Source organism: Chanodichthys erythropterus, chromosome 12 (genome assembly GCF_024489055.1).
Source record: "Chanodichthys erythropterus isolate Z2021 chromosome 12, ASM2448905v1, whole genome shotgun sequence".
NCBI lineage: Eukaryota > Metazoa > Chordata > Actinopteri > Cypriniformes > Xenocyprididae > Chanodichthys > Chanodichthys erythropterus.
In genome coordinates, this window is record NC_090232.1 from 50725401 (window position 1) to 50742985 (window position 17585).

A 17585-nucleotide genomic window follows, 5' to 3' on the forward strand; every position below is an offset into this window, starting at 1 on the left:
AAGCAATCAGTCTGATTATACTGAATACAGAGATATCAATGCTTCTATACACCATGTTAACAATGCAGTTCCCATTATTACACTTCCAGATAGTTCTGACAAGACAATTCATGTCTTACACAAACTTGTAAAAACTTGGAAACTTCTGAGTAAAATCATCATGACATGAGTGTTACAGTAGCATTACTTCACATAAGTTTTTCATGCATTTGACAAACACTTTTATCTAAAGTGACTGTATCAGTTCAGATAATAAAGCATCTTCTAAATGAGCACTAATGTCATGTGATTATCACTAATCAGTGTTATGAACAGAAAACACAACCTTCGTTCATATGCAGCAACAGCACAGGACAAACAATGTTATATGTGTGTTTGTGTTATTATATGTTATTATATTATCGCATGAGCGACTCATTCATACGTCACTGGTGTTTTTCTCTGTCAGTGTCTCATCAAACAGAAACTGAAACAAGAACAACAACAGGAAATACTACAGTTGAACTATCAGTCAAACACTAGTAAGTTCAAACTACACTACCCATAATGCAACTCTTTGATCACATGATCACTCTTTGAAAGGAAATTAGTTTGAACATTTGTTGAGACATATTGTATAAAGATAAAATGAGGCACATATCAGCTATTCCTCTGTTCGCCAGAGGAGAACTGGCCCCCCGACTAAGCCTGGTTTCTCCCAAGGTTTTTTTCTCCATTTTAACACCTATTTGCCACCTGATGTCACCTGTTGGAGTTTGGGTTCCTTGCCGCTGTCGCTTTTGGCTTGCTTAGTTGGGGACACTTGACATTTGACTTGACATTTGATATTCAACAGTTTTCTTGACATTTAGTGATTTTCAGTGCTTTTGATCTGCCTGCATTGACACTATTCTTGAAGAGCTGATGTCCAGCCAAAATAATGTACCAGTTATCACTGTAAAGCTGCTTTGACACAATCTGCATTGTAAAAAGTGCTATATAAATAAAGGTGACTTGACTTTCATGTGGTTAATTTGGTTTGACATCAAACAGCATTGGATCAGCTCTTTCCTCCTCCGAATCACAACCTAATACAATTAATAATTGTTGCCACGTTTGACAGACTGATTGTTTTGTAGGAAAGAATATAATTATAATTTTCACAGAGAAAATAATTTCAATTAGTTAAGTTTTTAAGGAGCCAAAATATAAAACTAAGCGTAATCTGTTCTGATGTGCAATCCAATTGAAACAGCACAAGTCTGTATCTCCTCTAAGTAAATAAACTTCTAGACAAATATGTGATTAGCAAGGACTAAAATCCAGTGTCTAACATCCACATGTCTCCAAGTTTCAGTTCAATGGCCTAAGTAGAGTAACGTTACTGGACTGCGCAACCCGAATTAGTACGAATTCGCCGTGAGATAGGGTTGGACTGTAACACTTATATGGTTTAATCTGAACATGTCACGTCTCCACGTCCAAATTCCGCGCAGCTTGTAGGTCTCTGGCTAACCAGCTAACAGCAATATATGTTCGCTCGCAATTGTCTAGAAATGTGTCGAATGTTTGTCGTTGTTATTACTTGGAGTTATGATAAAGAATAGAGCAATACGTTGGTGTACAACTGCAGTGCTTTATCAATACGTTTCTGCGTTGGGCTGTCAAGAGAAATGGAGTGTTCTCTTCTAAACAATTTGATAAAGATTTTAAAAGATATAATAAAAAGCAGAAATTTGTTGAACTTGGAAAACCTCTGGGGTCTATGAAGTTTTCATAATGTGACATGCAAAAACACTGTAAAGATGACAAATGTTGCATTATGTGTATAGTTGAATATGGGTTCTGGGGGATAAAAGCATTGTTGTGTGTAACTGACAAAAATGAAGACAGTTAGGAAATAAATGTCTAGCAAGGTAGAAATCTGATAAAAATGTATAATAAAAAAATGTGTGTATTGCTTAAGCCATTGACGCAAATAGGAAATGCATTGAAGACGTAAATAAACAAGGTGATAGACAAGTAACATAGCAATTGACGCATGCAGGTAATATGTTAACACAAGTAGAAGCCACATGTGCATAAATGAAGAGATAAAGTGTGTCAAAAGAGAATATAAATACACCTCAAAAGGTGTCCACATACAGAGTTATTAATGCAATAAAAAATAAAATAAATGAATGTGCGTGCATGTGTATGAGTGAAAAGTGTATTGTTTGACCGCACTGATTTTAACCCAATTTTCTGTTTAATGAACGCAAAACCAATTCAAAGTCAACTCTTGACATGTCCAAAATGTTATTTTTTTACTTAATTATTCTTGGTGTAACGCCTTCCATGTTCAGTCAAGACTCAGTTCAGTCAAGTTCAGTCACGATAGCTCGCTCTGCTTGCCTGCTGCGTCACGTGGTTAGGCTGCGGTGCGTTCAAAAACAGATATTTATTAAACAAAAGACAAGTTATTTCAAGTCATTTAACTGAAGTCCGAGTCAAGTCTCAAGTAATGAATGTCAAGTCAAAGTTAATCTTTTATTATTAATTTTTGTCAAGCAAGTCTCAAGTCCTAAAATTTGTGACTTAAGCTAAGCCAGAAGGCAAGTCCTCAACCTTTAGCCAAAAAAGTGTAACGGCTAATGCTAACACTCCAGCACTGGCGGTACACAGGGAAGGAGTTTTGAATGGCGGGCACTGACTTGATTAAGTTAGCCATTATGCTTTCTCCAATGGTAAGAGATACAATCAATTAAAAAAAAAAAAGAAAAGGTTTGAATGGCTTTTGATGGAGAAAGATGCCATATAGTGTAGTTAAAACATCTACCAGCAGGGGCTAATGGGTTCTTACTAACAGCTAAACCTCAACTGGGCAGCCAACGTGATGAATTTGATAAATTAGCTTTTTCTTCTTCTTCTTCTTCTTCTTCTTCAGCAGCCTTATTAATGCTATAAATTTGTGTACAGTATGGACTTGTAATATATGTTTTGGTTCAGTCTATATTTTATTTTCATATGTTGTCCATAAGAGGTCAGTGTGGAGATGAATCGGTTCCTGAAACCCCCTGTAGTCTTTAATCACACTGAAGAAAAAAGAAAAAGAAAAAAAAGATTGTGTTCTTTGCCTGTGTTCTACCTAATACATTTATTCAGGAAGAAAGGAATAGGTTTTATGAAGGATGCATTATCCATTCTGTTATAAAGTAAGATTTGTAGGCCTATAAAAGCTCTTGTGTGTCATGAAAGTTTTTTTTTTTTTTTTTTTTTTTTATATATATATTAATTGTCCAAATTCCTTTTGGTTTGCATTCCATTACGACACAATACAAAATAAAAAATACTGAAAAGAAAAAATAAAATACTGAAAGGAAAAAAGAAGCTTCACTGCACAGACAAACCTGCTTGTGGTCAGTGTGTAGCATTAAAGTTCAGAGCTGAGCTCATTTCCTGAGTTTCACAGAGATGCATTTTCACACACATTGCCCCTCAACATCAAACGCACACAAAGACAATGTATGTTGGCTCAGTTGTTTGACTTTCATCACAAGAGATGAGAATCAAACAGACATTTATATTTCAGTTTTCTGATAGAAGAGTCATTTGGAGATACTGAATACTTGACCTTTAAGAGAAATGATGTGACCACAGGAATGAGCTTCTCACAAACAGCCTTTGTGTTCCTACTGATGGGTGAGTTCTGATCTTTAATTCTCAAATCTTTAAAAAATTATTTAATTTCTCTTTTAGTTTTAGTTATTTGTACTTTTTAATACTTAATAATATATAATTAAAAAAAAAAAAAAACTTCACTGTTGTCACTCTTTTTATCCTTTCTGCTGGTGGTTTCCATATGAACACTGATGTGTGTTGAAGGGGTGGTAGATTATGATTTCACTTTTTTAACTTTAGTTAGTGTGTAATGTTGCTGTTCGAGCATAAACAACATCTGCAAAGTTACAACGCTCAAAGTTCAATGCAAAGAGAAATGTTTTCTTTTGAAGAAATTTATTTTTATAGGACTACAACAAACGACTGGTAGGAACTACAACAAGCTTTTACTTGGGTTGGTGACATCTTTTTTTCCTGTATTTTGGAAATACAGAAAATATTAACAAAATTGCAAAAATAGACTTAATGTACATGTATAATATAAAATAACATAAAAACCTGTAACTGTGAATCCCCCCCCCCCCCCAATTTTTTTTTTTAAATAAAATAAAATTAATTAAATAAATAAATAAATAAGTAAAAATAATAATTAAAAAAAAAAAAAAAAAAAAACTTAGCTGAAATCAACTGAAGATAAAAAAGGACATTCATTACCAGCTTCACTTATTAGTGAACAGTTTAACTTGATTTGTGTCAAAAGTCTACAGAAGTTCTTATTGAGGTTTGGATGTTTTATTGAAAATATTTCATTTGATGTCACTATTATGGTGATCATTGTGTTTTCTTTAGATGGGCTCTTGGCTTAACGTTAGCTTTCTTTACTAGATCTTATGTTGCAGATTTATCTTATGTCTTCATCACATCTCACTTCTTTTGGCTTTTTTACCAAGACAAATGTGTCTTTTAAGCATAATGTTATAAAGTCAAGGGTCATCTTGTTATCTCTACTGTCCTTCTGCTTGTTAACAGCAGGTGTTCATCACTAATGCTCAGTCCTTTAGTTAATCACTTAATAATCTCATTAACTTCAACACTGCTTCAGTGTTACTCTGACACTCTCTAGTGTGCACAATGAGCAGTGTTCACTGAACACTGAGGATTTAGGGTTAAGATATAAGCTGCTTCTGATCAGCGGCGAAATCCGGCTGCTTGAGGGTGAATGCGGCTTCAAGTCTTGTAGATCATGTGAAGAGATCATATCTGTGTCACTGAAGGAGAATGAATTGATTTGCCATGGTGATTTGACATGGTTATATAGCCCGATGCCCCACCACTTTTGGCAGGCTCAAGCGGGCTCGCTCTGCAATTTTGTTATGTCATTGGTTCGTTTACTTTAACTTAACGAACCAATGGCCGTGCAGTTAACACTGCGTGATTGTATAAAAGCTTCAGAATCACAAAAAAAATTAGTTTTCCCCATTGCATTTTGACTTATTAATAATTAATATTAATTAATAAGACGAATGATGCAGTACTTGTGTAGTATTGCAAGGGAACTGTTTATTCTGAGACACTTCTTATGATTTATGGTGATTAAAATTGAGTGGGTGGACACATTAATGTTCAAACACCATGTAAAAGTGAATTTTGCATAATAGGTCCACTTTGATAATAATACCAAATGACAAGTTTTCCTGTATACGGTCACAGCATTAGCTCATTAGTTAAGAGAGATTTGTTTTCTTGAGGAAAAACCCTGATATTTAGCTAAATTAATCAATATTGATTCAAGATCAGAATTAAATCTCAAGCTTATGAATCAAATCCTCCCGCCCCTATTCATAATTCTCACTCCAAGCTAAACTCAAAAGTTGGCAGCAGCAGCCCTGACTGAGAGTTTCAGACTGATTTTCTGAACTGAGCTGATGAAGAAATTGAAGTTCCCACTGACAGTTTGTGTGTTTTTGCTGCTGGGTGCTCAAGATCTCTTCTAAAGATATTTATTATGTAATGTTATGGCTTATTATTGTGCTGATGTGTGTGTGTATGTGTGTGTGTGTATGTGTGTGTGTGTGTGTGTGTGTGTGTGTGTGTGTGTGTGTGTGTGCAGTGATCAGGTCACTGTCTGTGGACATTACAGTGAAAGGAAAGGAGGGAGGACAAGTGCTCATTAAGTGCCCTTATCCAAGAGGATATGAAACATTATACAAATACTTCTACAAAGGACCTTACAGACACCGTGTCCTTTTTCTACAATCTCATGGGAAAAAGACCTCACCCAGATTCTCACTGCAGGATGATCATCAGACCAGATCATTTACAGTGACCATCAGTGACCTGAAGATGGAAGATGCTGGACTGTATGGCTGTGGAGCTGGATGGGGAGAATATAAAGAAATCCAGCTGATTGTGATCAGAGGTGCCTGATGTTCATTATTAATCAACAAACTGCTTAATCATTCATGTTTATGACCTTCACCTTGCACTCAAGTGCCTGATATTTAATATTAATCTTCCAGCTCAAGTTTCTCTTCACATAAACCCATGATTATGTGCATTAATGTGTCAGTATAACAGCTCAGTCTTTATTCCCCTTCAGATCAAACTATCAGCTCATTTTCAAACTATCTGAGAACATCAGACACAAACCCACAATCCAGCAGCATCATGATCACAGATCATCAGATCAGCTCTTCAACAGGTTCATCTTCTGACCTTCATCTCTCATTAATATCTTTTATTTAATATGCACTATGTCTGTCATTTACTGCTGACATCTTAACACATCACACACACTCACTGCACTATATATTTCTCTCACATACATAAGTGACGTAGCATAAGAGATTAAATGGTTAGTTCACCCAAAAATTAAAATTATGTAATTAATTACTCACCCTCATGTTGTTCTACACCTGTAAGAGCTTCGTTCTTCTTTAGAACACAAATCAAAACAGTTTTGATAAAATTCAAGGTGTTTTTATCCCCCAAAGAAACATAATTACCTTCATTCAAGGTCCAGAAAGGTAATAGAGACATTGTTAAAACAGTCATGTGACTGCAGTGGTTCAACCTTAATGTTATGAAGAGACTAGAATACTTTATGTGCACAAAAACTAAACAAAAATAACAATTTTATTCAACAATATCTTCTCTTCTGTGTCATTCTGTTTACGTCCAGCGCATCCAGGTTCTACATCAGAACGCCGGCTCAGTATTGGCTGAATCTGATCATATGATCAGCATGTGTTATGCTGACGCAGGAGCAGGCCAATACTGAGCCGATGTTCTGACGTAAACATGGAAGCGCTGGACGTAAACGACATATGAGAATGACACAGTAGAGAAGATATTGTTGAATAAAGTCATTATTTTTGTTTTGGTTTTGAAAGTGTTGATTATATTGCTGTCTATGGACGAGTCATATACCTCTCGGATTTCATCAAAAATATCTTAATTTGTGTTCTGAAGATGAACGAAGATGTTACAGGTGTACAGGTGACATGACGGTGTGTAATTAATGACAGAATTTTCATTTTTGGTTGAACTAACCCTTTAAATCACACTGTCATAAGAGCAGGAAGTGACTGATGGTTGTCAAGGCAACATAACTTTCAATAATCCTCACATCCTTCTTTTTTTTCCATACAAGTCTTTCATTTAATCATTCTGTAAACTGGTTTCTATTCTTATTCTTCTGACTGTTTCGTCTTGTGTTTTTCAGTGATTATCGTCACTGTGGAGGTTTTGGTTTTACTCCTGATAGCAGTTCCACTGATTACAGTGTCTGTACGAAATAAAAAGAAGAAGAAAGGTAATATTTTACACAAAAGTAATTTTTCTTATGTTTCAGCATTTTTGGCGTACAATAAATGACTGAATATTGCCTAGAGTTGGAATTTGGATGACAATAACTTATCTTATAATTATGAACTATATGATAAGGAGTGAGTATCTAACATTGATCTATTTCACAGGTCTGCTGTCGTCCTCCATCGTAGAGTTTAATCCAGTGTTTTATGAACAGGTGAGTGATCAGAAACTGATGATTATGGTTATTTATTGAGCTCAAGGTTTACATCAGTAATTGTGTTAGCAGATTCACTGAAACAGTCAGATTTTGTTTCTTTCTCAACACTGTAACTGAAACAGAGATTGTGATGGCAGTGATTTTCAGGCACTGAATCTTCATCAGCGTGTGTGTAATTTATTATATTTATATGTTAAAACTTTAAACAGATTTATTTTCTGTTAACTATCTCTTGTTTCTTGTGATTATAGATGAAAGACACTGGACGTCACTGTGATCCAGAGGACAGAGACACAGAAACAACTGTATTTTACAGCCGTGTTTCATAAACTATTATGCTATATGAGAATCAAGCACTCCATCATGAACTCCTCAGCACAAATGAGTTTATTAATAATATAATATAATATAATATAATATAATATAATATAATATAATATAATATAATATAATATAATATAATATAATAATCAAGCTTGTTTTTTCTGTTTATTATAGTTCAGAAAGATCAGATTCATCTTCATGACTTTATTTATTTGGTCTTTTGTTTTTATTGTAATTATCTTTAGTTTTACATTTGATTCTGTTATGTTTACAGCTGACACACAAATATGTATCATATAATAAATGTGAATGTTTTCTTTTTTGTCTCATGAGATACTTTAATGGACAAATAAAATCATGTTATTCTCGACTGCAAGTGAAGCATTCATTTTATTTCATTAATATTTTGTATGTCAGTAGTCATTAAAGGGGTCATGAACTGCATTTTTTTTATATAAAATTATTATTTCATAGTGTTTCTTGAGATTAACTTATAATGTTAGTATGATTTTTTTTTTTAGAAATCAAAGGCTATTTTCAACCCTGATTTTAGCCCTCTGATTTGGATGCTGTGGGGCGTGTCTGCTGTCAGACTTCAGTGTAAACGCCCACTGCTGTGATTGGCTGATATCTTTCCATTTGAAATCAGTCTTACATGTGGAAATGGTGCTGCCAGGCAGTTAAACCCCCACTGCGAAAACTTTACCACATTTTTGTTATTAGGGCCTACAGCTGTCACAATTACCTAATCATGAAAAATGCTGATTATTGTACTATACTGAGGATCTACTCCTGCTGTATATGTAGCTGTATATCCTGCTAAATTAATGCAAGCAGCAATAATGGTACAGGCATTTTGGAGGCTCCCAAAAGCAACTGCCATTGAGATGCTAATTTTTCAGAATGTTTTTATCAACAAAATACTAGGAGCCCTTTTTTTCTTCAGTCAAACATGACTTGTCTGTGGCAGTTACTTAAACAGAAAGTGAAACTACAGCCACAGGAAGAGATTTGATGTGTCAGCTGAACACACAAACTACATTTCCAACATTGCAACTCTTCTCCCACAGCTCATATGATGGAGAAAGAGTAATCTTAAGGTTCAAGCAATTGTTTTGCATTATTTATTATTTCTGTTAAACAAAATTATCATTCTCATGCTGTTGATTACCACAGAAAATAACCCTAACAAGCATTTCTTATTCACCCCAAAGCTTTTTCATGTCTTTTTCAAAGTTTGGCAAGGATTGTTTCTTTAAAATGTTTGACTTTTTCTTTCTATATGTGGATGGTATTTAACATGTGATCAACATGCTTTGAAATATATATTTAATAATAATAATAATAATTTAGTAGTAGAAAAACAGCAAAAGGGCAACAGAAAAGAACTCAAGCATGTTAAAGACAGAAACAGAGAGGACAGGAAACAGGTTGTGGTTCATGAATAATTTCCTGGTCAAAACTGAGAAGCGTTTTCACACCTAACACCACGTAGACACACAGTTGGACTTTCATCACATAAGACAAGTGTAACAGGATTAGGTGATTGACAGCAGTGTTTGCCTATCAGCGAATAGTACTTCCTATTTAAAGGCCGATTGGCTGTTACCTGGGATGCGTCACGTCCGTTTTCCCCCTTTGTTTTGGCTGTGTTGACGGTGGCTGTGGAGTGCAGTCTTTATGGTCCGGTGCTGTTTTCCTTTTTGTGCTGCTTGGTGGGTTTGATGACTGTTTGCCTCTCAGTATATATGACTTCTTGTACCCCATGATGGTAGCGGTGGGTATGACTGTAACAAGCCCGTGCCTATGAAGCATTTTGTTCGGCGTGATATCCTGATGGATTCTCCCTCTCGTTCTATGCTGTGATTTGTTTGCTGCCGTGATCGTTTTATGCCGTGAATGTTTGCTGCCGTGAGTTCTTGCTGCTGTCTTCGCGCTGTTAAAAGAGCGGCTGTCTATACAGCCGTGCCGACGAAGTCATCAACGTTTATTAAAGGGGACTGCTGGTTTGATTCTATTACGTTCCTTTTCTTGTGCCCTGCTTCATGTTTTGGTTTATTTCATTATCAGTTACCATGGTTAAATCATTTAACCTTTTTCTTTTTCTTTAAGTTGGTGGATATTTGTTTGATTGTATTGCTTTGATTTTTCTTTCTTTGGTGAAACTATAATCTGTCGACATGTGCATGTTTAACCTATGAATGCAATTCAAATCGTGTGGTGATTTACTGTATAGAAGTTGGTGTTTGTAACAATTTCAGGTGATTAACTATCTGATTTTCTGGTTACATTGTTGCTTCTCCTCACTTTTGTTTGTTGATGCCACTTATGTGAGGAGTTGCTGCATTGATGTCATATTGCCATTTCTGTCCAGTTTATTTTCAAAGTTATTTATTTTTCTTTTGATTTATTGCAGGAGCTGGGGTCCCACGGGTGGTTTGATCTCCCTCCTTGTGGTGGTGGTTCTCCATCGTGTGCGGTGTACACCTTGAGTGTTTGATAGTGTGATTAGAGTGCACGGGTGTGTGTGCGTGTGGAAGTGTGCTCTTGAGAAACCAAACTCTACATTGATCCCAGCCGTTGGGAGCCTCAGCCCCTGCTGGTAATGCTGTTTTTGTTTTACATATACATACACATATATAAATACATACTATCTCAAGTTGGTTTTGTTATCTTTTTCTCTTGTTGTAATTTGTGTTTGAAGTCGGGTTTCATGTATTTTTTTGTGATTTCATTGTTTTGTATTTTAATTAACTTTTGTATTAATAAACATTTTGTATTTTTTATACTCATGTCTCTGGCCTCATTTTGAGGGAACCGAACCTGTGTGCTATATTCCCCAATTTGGGTGGTTTTGAGTATTTTTCCCTGGGGTTAATCCTTAGGGTGGCGTAGTCGGACTTTATTATTAGTGAACAAAAATTTGGGCTTGTGTCTCAAAATTACACCGCCCCGCCACACAAGCAACAGACATATTGTTTTACTATCTGATAGATGAGTACAGCCCAGTCAACAATTTAAACTCAAAGTGATCTCACCATGTGGTCACAGTGGTACACTATTATTGCAAAAACTGCACAGAGTATATTCTCGCTGAATTGCTCCCAAACTTAAGATTGTTGACTATCATAAAAGCAGAATACCCCTTAGTTCTAAAATTTGTTAATTTTCCTGGTTGTTAATCCTTTATTCCCCAAACTTCACATATTGTTCCCTTCATATGTTTGTGTGCCCATATTATCTTAGTGTAAATGGTAAACAGATTTGGCTTCCTGTCTGCTATAGAGGGGCTCAGAGAGGATAATAAATTAAATTAAACAAAACACAGGTAAATGCTTTTCCTGCCCCCTAGAGGGCAGACAAACAAATGAACATACATGCACATGTAACATGGGTGTGTAATTTTATCTTACACCTAAGACCTGTACGGGAAAAAAAGATTAAGTTAAGAACATCAGAACAAACTGATTGGGTGTGTAAGTACTTTTTATTTTATTTTTTATTTTGCTGAAGACTACACATCATATTTCCCCCCTTTCTTAAAGGGTTAGTTCACCCAAAAATGAAAATTCTGTCATTTAGTACTCACCCTCATGCCACTTCATACCCGTAAGACCTTCATTCATCTTCAGAACACAAATTAATATATTCTAGTTGAAATCCGATGGCTCAGTGAGGCCTCCTATAGGGAGCAATGACACAGCAATGACACTTCCTCTCTCAAGATCCATTAATGTACTAAAAACATATTTAAATCGGTTCATGTGAGTACAGTGGTTCAATATTAATATTATAAAGCTACGAGAATATTTTTGGAGCGCCAAAATAAAACAAAATAACGACTTATTTATTGATGGCCGATTTCAAAACACTGCTTCAGGAAGCATCGGAGCATAAATGAATCAGCGTGGGGATGAGCCCTTCCCAATGGAACGCAGGGTATGACTGCTCTGAAGCAGGAAAGGCTCATAAGAAGCCTGGATATCCCGGTAACGTTATATTTTCTGTTGATATGAAAAATTGTGTTAGCAATATAGCGAGTCTATCATGATATTTTGATGAACTATGCCTTTCTCCACTGACGTTCTGAGTTGTTCAAAGCGTTTGTAAGGATACTGATTGTTAGGAGGTAACTGTCTGACTCTGAGATAAAGAACAGGAACGGTGTGTAACATTAACAACACATTATTAGCTGTTTGATAACATAGTCAACCAAAAGGCAAATCATATTAATTACTGTCCTCCTTTCATGGGAACATCAACGCTGTGTAGTCGCTTTGGGAACGCCTCTGCGTGTTTCGTCTTGAAGCACTCGTGAAATCGAACCAATAGTGTGACGGGACGTCAGAGCGGGTGATGTCACAGACAAGGAAACTATAAAGCACCCCTGAGAACAAAGAACGCCAGCTTCTGAAGTCTTCAGCAGCGCTCTGTGTTATTGTGTGTCTTATTTGGTGTTGTCTGTCCTTATATACAGGACTGTCATTATCGCGAGAAAGGCTTTGAAGAAGTCCTGACGCCAGGGGTTCAGGACTTCTGAGGGAATTCCCCCCAGAGAGGGTCCTGTAAAATGAAAATCTATAATATTAACCCCTCTTCGGCGCCCTCAGGGGGCCGTTCTGCCAACCCCGCGGTCTTGTGCGTTTCGGGGCACAGCGGTCCCCACCCTCTGAGGAGGGCTGGTCAGCACTTGATTCGACTGCTCCCTGCCGGCGCGCCGCTTCAGGGCGTCGAGCCAAGTGCTCAAAAAACACCAGAGACCAGCCTCGAGAAGCTGGTTCCCTTAGTAGAATTTCTGAAAGAATGGAAACGTCTTCCCAACATTTCTCAGTGGGTACTCCAAATGACAGAAAAGGGTTACAAAATACAATTCGGGTTTCGCCCGCCCAGTTCAACGGGGTCCTACCTACAGTGGTGGGCCCCCAGCAGTCTCTGGTTATGGAACAAGGAGCTATAGAGAGGGTTCCTCCCCCCCAGCAAACAGTCAGGGTTCTACAGCCGCTACTTCATAGTTCCGAAGAAGGATGGAGGGTTGCGTCCTATTCTAGATTTATGCATGTTAAATCACTCAGTGCAAAAGCTCAAGTTCAAGATGCTTACACTCAGACAGATCACCACACAGATCAGGTCCGAGGACTGGTTCGTGACAATAGATCTGAAAGATGCGTACTTTCATGTGTCAATCCATCCTTCACATTGGAAGTTCCTTAGGTTTGCTTTCGGGGGCGAAGCTTACCAATACAAGGTTCTTCCGTTCGGCCTATCTCTTTCACACCACACCTTCACGAAGTGCGTGGATGCGGCTCTGGCTCCGCTGAGACTCCAGGGCATGATTCTAGCTCAATCAGAGCAACAAGCAGTTCAACATCGAGATGTAGTTCTGTCGCACATGAGAAGGTTAGGGTTGAGACTCAATGCCAAGAAGAGTGTGGAATTCCACTACAATGCAGGCACGTCTGTCTCCTGCTCGGGTGAATTCCATTCTCTCAACCGTGAAAGGGGTGAAATTAGGCCAGTCACTCACTGTAAAACAGTTTCAGAAACTGTTAGGTCTGATGGCAGCTGCTTCCAACGTGATACCTTTTGGTGTACTGCACATGAGACCCTTACAGTGGTGGCTCAGGACCAGGGGGTTTTCTCCGAGGGGAAATCCTTTTCGCACAATCAAGGTCACGCGGCGTTGCCTTCTAGGGCTGCACGATTAATCGCATGAGATTGTCATGCGTGTCTCGTCAGTAAAGCCGGTTCTGTGATTAGCGGTAAATGTCCATCACCTGCTTTCAAATGGAGCGGCACTTAATATACAGAGCCGTAGTTCGCGGACAAGCTACGCAATATCGCGTTCAATATCGATATGAATCGCCTTCGATTATGAACGCGATATTGCGTAGCTTGTCCGCGAACTACGGCTCTGTATATTAAGTGCCGCTCCATTTGAAAGCAGGTGATGGACATTTACCGCTAATCACAGAACCGGCTTTACTGACGAGACATGCATGACAATCTCATGCGATTAATCGTGCAGCCCTAATGCCTTCATGCCTTGGTGGTGTGGAAGAAGCCCTGGTTTCTGTCCCAAGGTCCTGTGTTGGGGGCTCCTTGTCGTCACAAAATGCTAACGACGGATGCATCTCTCACAGGCTGGGGGGCGATCATGAGTGGTCGCTCAGCTCAGGGTCTTTGGGGGGACCATCATCGCTCCTGGCATATAAATCAGCTGGAGATGATAGTGGTATTTTGAGCACTCAAATACTTCCTCCCAGACCTGAGGGGCCATCACGTGTTAGTTCATACAGACAACATGTCAGTGGTCTCCTATATCAACCATCAGGGGGGTCTGCGGTCTCGCCAGCTGTGCAAATTAGCCCATCAGATCCTCCTATGGTCCCAAGGGAAGCTCCGCTAACTGAGAGCAGCCTATATCCCGGGACATCAAAATGTGGGGGCAGACATCCTGTTGAGGCAGGGGCCGAGGCCCGGGGAATGGAGGCTCCACCCTGAGGTGGTGGAGCTGATTTGCCTCGAAAGAGACGTCTCACTGCCCGTTGTGGTATTCTCTGACTCATCCAGACACATTTCCCCCAATTGCTCTGCTCCCCGGAGTTCTGGAGAGGGTTCGGCAGGACGGGGTCCATCTCATATTGGTAGCCCCATTCTGGCCGACCCGGATATGGTTCATGGATCTAGTATCCCTCTTAGAAGGTTCCCCCATGAAGATTCCGATCAGGCAGGACCTTCTGTCTCAGGCGGGCGGCACAATAATTCACCCGCGCCTGGAGATATGGAAACTGTGGGCCTGGCCCCTAAGGGGGCCGAGTTCATAGAATCTGCTCTCTCAACCAAGGTTGTAGAGACCATTCTCCACTCCAGAGCACCATCCACAAGAAAACATTATATGTATAAGTGGAAGCTGTTTGCTACTTGGTGTAGCCTGTCTCAGGTGGATCTGTTCCACTCTTCCATCAGTCATGTACTGCAATTTCTCCAAGAAAAATTCTCGAATGGTTTAACCCCTTCTACATTGAAGGTATATATTGCAGCGATTTCCGCTTATCACGCTAAAATAGAGGGTGTTTCTGTGGGTAGAAACCCTTTGGTCACACGTTTTCTCCATGATACTCAGAGGCTGAGGCCTGTGGTACGCACAAAAACTCCGTCCTGGGACCGAGCCATTGTGTTGGAAGGGTTAGCTGCGGCTCCCTTTGAACTTTTAGAGGAAGTGTCTGAGAAGTTCCTCAAATTGAAAACCATATTTCTTCTGGCCATAACATCTCTCAAAAGAATTGGAGACTTACAAGCACTATCTGTTGCTCCTTCATGCCTAGACTTTGCACCTGGAATGGTCAAAGCTTTTCTGCATCCTAGACCCGGGTATATTCCCAAGGTCCCCACAAACGTCCCAGGGCTGATTGTGCTGCAGGCCTTTTGTCCTCCACCTTTTGCAAATGCGGATAAGGAAAAACTAAATCTGTTCTGCCCAGTGAGGGCCTTAGACGCTTACGTCCACAGAGCTGCCCTGTGGCGAAAATCTGAACAATTATTTGTATGTTCCGGATCTCCTAACAAGGGAGGTCCAGCGTCTAAGCAGAGAATGAGTAAGTGGGTGGTCGAGGCCATCTCGCTTGCTTATGAGTCCTCCGGGTAGCCTTCTCCTTTGGCTGGCACATTCCACCAGGGGTATGGCTGCCTCAAAGGCTTTGATGTCGGGGGTTCCCCTCAATGACATATGTGATGCTGCTGGGTGGTCGTCTCAGCATACCTTTATTAGGTTCTATAACCTTGATTTGGGCTCCACTCCAGGGTCCTCAGTACTGTCGTCCTGAAAGATAACAGACAGTCATTTGGTCTTATGGCCTAGTTGGGATAGCGTTCCCAAAGCGACTACGCAGAGTCGATGTTCCCATGAAAAGGAACGTCTCGGGTTACATCTGTAACCCTGGTTACCTGAATAAGGGAACGAGACGCTGCGTAGCTTAGCCATACTCCCTGCACGCCTGTGAGCGTCTGCTTCATCCTTACTTCAGCATTCAGCCACGCAAGAAAATGTCTGTAACCCTGGTTCCCTGAATAAGGGAACGAGACACTGCGTAGTCACTTTGGGAACGCCTCTGCGTGTTTCGTCTTGAAGCACTCGTGAAATCGAACCAACGGGACGTCAGAGCGTGTGACGTCACGGACCAGGAAACTATAAAGCACCCCTGAGAACAAAGAATGCCAGCTTCTGATATAAGGATGAAGCAGACGCTCACAGGCGTGCAGGGAGTATGGCTAAGCTACGCAGCGTCTCGTTCCCTTATTCAGGGAACCTTGGTTACAGACATTTTCTTGCGTGGCTGAATGCTGAAATCAAACCGCGAACAGTGAAAGGGATTTGCCGTTACCGCGAGACCCGCTCGCTGTGAAGCCGACAGAGAAGTCTGCTTGGTCTTAAAGCCTTCCGCAAACGGCTATGTTGTCAAATTTGTCACAAAGGAATGATTAATTCTCAAATTAAAACGCATGCCTGAGAATACGGGACAAACTGCGTTCCGTATGCCTTTCATATGGAACGCTTCTTTGATGCCTTAAATACGGGACGATTCCGTATTATACGGAATGGTTGGCAACCCTAATTACACAGCTGTTAAATCGAATATACCAATTGAAGCAAGCTTTTTTTTTTAAATATCCACAACATGAACAACAAATTGCTTGTCACTACAGCAACACTAGACTCTCTGAGCTGGCGGGAGCAAGTGGAGATGGGGCTAATTTGCATATTCATTGATCCATGTATATTAAATGAGGCAAGGGTGTAGAGTTACATTCAAGCTATTTTAAGGCATGAAGGAAATTGTTTCACTTTTATTAAATATGTCATTTTGGTGATCAAATATGAGTTTTAAGGGATAAAATAATTGACTACAGGGGGACTTTAACATTTTAAAAGTAATTCAAAACAATATATTCAGTTAAACTTTACACAGTGTGTGAATGTTTCATTATTGTTGTGACTTCCTTATTCTGTGCAGGCGAATTTAGTCTTCTGATTTGTGACTGTGATTCTGCTTCTGCTCATCACTGGATTCATGTCATGCATTGTGACTCTCTGCAAGTATCAGACTCGAGGTAACTCAGCTTACAATGTTTTCAGAACTATGGATATTGTTCAGGTAATTTTGCATGTCATGTTACCAACTTAGAGGTTTGTCATAGTCATTTATTTGTCACAATAATGTTTACAGTTGTTTGCCAGCGAATTACATTGTTGTCTGAGAAATGGGTGAATAGAAAGATGTTGCTTCCCCCTGCTGGACACAACTAGTCGATGCGAGTCTAATATCTTGAGCATTAATGTGAAATTATGCTTAATGTAGTGTTTTTTATTACAGACCCTGATTCTGCAGCTCAATTGTCTGAACCTGGAACAGAAAACAGAGAAGCAGTTTGTAAAATCAAATTGTTTGATATAAGAATGTGTTTGATGGCCTTCATCAAAACTCTAAATAATTTCTATTTCTATTCCCAGGTTCCTCAAATGCTGCACATTTACGATGGGATTAAAGACACCCAGTTACCCATAAAACCCTCTGATTCTTCTGATGTGGTTTAAGCTACAGTTTAACACTTAGGTTTCTGTCAGGTGATTCATATTTAGAATTTTTTTTGTACA

At 39.1% G+C, this 17585-nt stretch overlaps 1 long non-coding RNA gene across 1 annotated transcript; it reads left to right on the plus strand.

Moving 5' to 3' along the window:
- Positions 1–9592: 9592 nt before the first annotated feature.
- Positions 9593–17481, plus strand: LOC137031677 (uncharacterized). Its single transcript, XR_010896595.1, has 4 exons — positions 9593–10535; positions 16945–17041; positions 17305–17357; positions 17442–17481. It is a non-coding gene; the product is annotated as an uncharacterized lncRNA (long non-coding RNA).
- Positions 17482–17585: the final 104 nt, after the last annotated feature.